This window comes from Protopterus annectens, chromosome 3.part0, assembly GCF_019279795.1.
Source record: "Protopterus annectens isolate FY-2018-M chromosome 3.part0, PAN1.0, whole genome shotgun sequence".
NCBI classification, from domain to species: Eukaryota; Metazoa; Chordata; order Ceratodontiformes; family Protopteridae; genus Protopterus; species Protopterus annectens.
Window position 1 is genome coordinate 1,528,877,005 of NC_056731.1, and position 4,551 is coordinate 1,528,881,555.

Genomic DNA, 4,551 nt, shown 5'->3' on the forward strand with positions numbered 1-4,551 from the left:
CAGTGGACTTAAAAATCCAGCTGGAGCTAAAGAGACTTGAGTTGAAGGCCAGGCATGTGAAACTGGAAGCAGCTGAGAGACTGAGGCATCTAGAGAGCGAGGAGAATGAGAAACTGCTATGCCTAGAAGCTGAGGAAAGAGAGGCAGAGGCAGCATGAGAAGGAGATGCTGACTTTTCCCCAGAGTCATGGAAGTAATGGGGAAGGGAGTAACTGGACAACAGAAGCACAAAAGGTCAGTAAATTTCTTCCACAGTTTAAAGCGGGGATAATTTTGACAGTTTCATTCATATGTTTGAGAGGGTATGTAAACAGTATGAAGTTGACCAAGGGCTCTGGGTATGGTTCCTGACTCTCTTACTCCATGATAAAACTGTAACTGTACAGTCTAAAATGTCTGACTTTGCATGTTTTGATTATACTGTTATTAAGAAATGTCTTAGAACTGTTTATGCTAACACCTGAAAATGTATAGGAAAAAAAAGTTGTGAGCACAGATGCAAGGAAGATGATAGTGTGTGAGAATATGTTGCTGAACTGAGCACTTATTTCCATAGGTGGGTGAGTGGATGTCAGGTCACCACTTTTGAAGGGCTGGCAGACTTTTGTTGAGGGAACAAGCCCTTAGCACTTTGCCCGAGGACATGAGGATTTGGTTAGCTGATAGAAAATGTGCTACTTCAGATGAGTTGGGGAAGAAGGGAGACCTATACCTGGCAGGCAGGGCAGCCCTGCACAGGAAGGGGACCCCCAGTACTGCTCATGGGTCTAAAGAAACCCATGGTAGGCAACACAGACCACCACAACAGAATCTGCCATTAGCAGGGGAAGCCACTATTCCAGGTACACATCAAGGAGCTAGGGTTAAATATTTTGAATGCAACCAGTGGGGCCATATGGCATAAAAGTGTCCACGGAGGCAAGGTGGGAAACCAAAGGTGAGGGAGCCAGTAAGTGGGGAAAAACAAAATGTCAACAGTAGGTTGTCTTGAGACAACAGGGGTACCAAACTACCATCCTGCAGATGTCCTAGTAGGGAAGGATTTGGATGAGGCAGTACCATGTGCTTATGCAGTTACATGCAGTCAGGCTAGGAGACAAGCATGTGGGTCTGGTAGCCTGGGGGAGACCCAGACAGACCGCATACTTGCAGCCAGGACTGGTGAGGTGGTTGCTTCAGGGAGGAAGCTATGCAGTAAAAGTGAGACTGAATATCAGCCACAGCTGCTTGAGGGTACTGATGTTCCCTTGGACAGAGTGACTGCAAAGGTAGAAGTGAGTATAGTACCCAGGCTGACAGCGAGGCACCACTGTCAGAGGATGCCAAACTTCCTGTGGAAGGGGAGCTGGGAAGGGTTACAAGGAGATACTGGAGACAGGCTCAGCTCTCAGACCCTACATTGCAAGACTTGAGGCAGGTAGCTAGGGAGGCAACTGATTCTCAAGCAAAAGGGGAATCTGTAAACTGGGACAAAGGGTTACTATACAGAGAGTGAACCCGAGGGAGGGCTAGAAGGTGAGAGAGAGTACAGCAGTTGGTAGTGCCTAGAGCATACCATATGGCGCTTCTAGCCATAGCCCATGATGTTCCCTTTTCAGGTCATATGGGCATAAAACATACAAAGAGGCATATTATGTAGAACTTCTATTGGCCTGGAATTTCCAGAGATGTAACAGGGTACTGCAGGACCTATGAGCAGTGCCAAAAGGTAGACAAGGTGAGAATGCCTTTGATGCCCTTGCCTGTGAATGAAGAGCTATTTCATAGGTAGGTACTAGGCTATTGGCCCTAGGGCCTATATAAGCCTAGCCAAACAGTACCCTGGCTTTTGCCACCCAAGAAAATTATTTTCCTGTGCCCCTGTCAAGCAGAGCCACAGAAGTGATCCCGGGGTGAATTTCCCATCTCCCATCCAATTATTAAGATTTTTCTTGAAGAGCGCTAATGAGGAGCTTTGTTTGATACACATAGGTAGTTTGTTCCAGAGTATGGGAAGTCTCTGGGACAAGAATCTATCCCCCTTCAGCATGTTCTATTTATTGTGGTGACTAGGTTTAGGTCCCTAGAGCGTGTAGCTCGGAGGGATTGGGATTTCTTTACATAGAGCATGTCCAACAGCTCTGGGTTCAACATAGGTTTGTATGTTAGGCAGAGATCGCCTCTGAGTAGGCAATATGCAACAGAGTAAAGGCAATATGCGACAGAGTAAAGCTCGAGTTTGAGACGGTCTGCGTAGGGTATCTGTTTGAGGCCGTTAAACCTCTTTGTGAGGTATTTCTGTGGCCTTTCAATTGTTGTAGATGTCTTGTGAGATATACCAAAATGGGTGTTGTACTCCATAGAGGGTCTAAGGAGTGATGAGTAGAGGGGAGCAATAACCTCTTTTTGCTGGATGAGAAACCTTTTGTGATGAGGTGCGCCACGTAGAAGGATTTCCTGACTACTGTGGCGATGTGATTATCAAAGGAGAGAATACTGTCCACCTGTGTCCAGAGGTCTCTTACCACACTTTTGGTGTTAAGTAGACTACCGCCCATGTGGTAGTTCATGGATACAGAGTTTTTACCAAAAGGGATGACCATGCACTTTTTGGCATGGAGCTTGAGGCCATGGCTTTGACACCAAGCATCTGTCTCAATGAGGCCCTTTTGTAGGATGTCCACATCGTTAGGAGTTTTATGGCTCCTAGTTTGCAGTCATCTGCGAACTTTATTAGCCTGTACTTCAGAGAAGTAGATACCAAACAGGAGAGGACCTAGGACTGAACCCTGTGGTACTCCACTTGTCACTGGTCTGAAGTTGGATTTAGAGAGTCTGCTACTTTCACAGTATGGGTTCGGTCAGCGAGCCAGTTGGCACCCCATCTTGTGACATAGGGATTTATACCTAGTTTAGTGAGTTTATCTATAATTTCAGAGTGGGGGGTGGTGTCGAGAGCCTTGGCGAGATCTAGATAGACTGTGTGAACCACCTTACCCTCATCTACGGCTTTGGTGACCGCTTCAAAGAAGTCCGTCAGGTTTAGGAGACATGATCTGCCTTTTGCAAACCCGAACTGGGTATGGTCCAGAGTTTGGAGATTACCAATATCATTGTTTATAAGTTCCATGATGATATGTTCCATAGCCTTACAGACCAGGCTTGTCAGGCTAATGTGCTGGTAGTTCCCAGGGTCCGTGGTGGCTCTCCCTTTGTGGAGTGGGATAACCGTTGCTGTGCACCATTCAGTGGGCACAAAGCCTGAGGTGAGGCTATGATTGAACATAGTACTTCGGTGGGGTGCCAGTTCGTTCTGTAGTTCATGTAGAACGCAGCCTGGGAGAGGATAACTATGGATATTGTAGGTCCACCAAGTACCCCAGGTTACACAAGAAAAAAAGTATATCCTAGTGGTAGTGGATTATGCTACACGATACCCTGAGGCAGTGGCTTTGTCCTCCATTGAGGCAGAGAAGGTGGCAAATGCTTTGTTAGAGATTTTCAGCAAGGTAGGTTTCCCAAAAGAAATACCGACTGACAAGAGGTGCCAATTTCATGCCAGACCTGCTGGTTTGTCTGAGGAAATCCTGTGTGGTGGTGAAGCACATGAAGACCATCCCCCTACCATCCCCACACTAATGGTCTTGTTGAGAGGTTAAACTCTACAATCAAGTCCATGCTTCGGGCATTTGCATCAGTTTAAAAAAAGAGAGTGGGACACATATTTGGCCCATTTGTTGTTTTCTTACAGAGAAGTTCCCCAGGAATCAAGTTGCGGTAAGGGCATAGGTGAGGGGACCTCTAGATTTAATTCCAGATGAGTGGGAAGGTGAGTGCGAGTCTCACAAGCAGTCTGTTGTGGCATAAGTCCTAATCCTCAGGACAAGGCTCAGGGAACTCATGGGCTTGGCCCAGGAGAACCTGGCAGAAGCCTAACAGAAAAAGGTGTGGTATGACAGGAATGCTCAAGCTAGAGAGTATGCTGTGGGGCAGCAGGTAATGGTTCTCGTTCCTGTCAGACAACAAGCTGCAAGCAGCTTGGGAGGGACCCTACAAGACGGTAAGAAAGGTAATGGATGTTAACTACATGGTGGAACTGCTAGGCAGAAGGCAGGGGCACAGATAGTACCATTTTAATATAATGAAACTTTACCATAATAGGGAGGCCCTTGTGCTGAGCATTTGCAGTGGACTGCAAGAGGAGGCTGAGGGAGATCTGGGGACTGATCTCAGTGATACTCGGGCTGAAACCTCAGTGGAAGGGGTAGCAATGTCCCAGCAGCTATCTCCTACCCAGGTTAGAGCATTCCGAGCAGTGTTGCAGGAATTTGGGGACATGTTCACTGGGAAACCAGGGTGCACCCACCTAGTACAGCACCAGGTGGATACAGGACCCCAAAGAACTATTGGGCAGGCCCCTTACAGAGTGCCTGAGAGAGTCAGACTGAGGGAGGAGATACAGGAGATGTTGGAACTAAGGGTGATTCAAGAGTCTAACAGACCCTGGGCTTCCCCAGTGATGCTGGTGCCAAGGAAGGATGGCAGCACCAGGTTCTGTGTGGACTACACAAA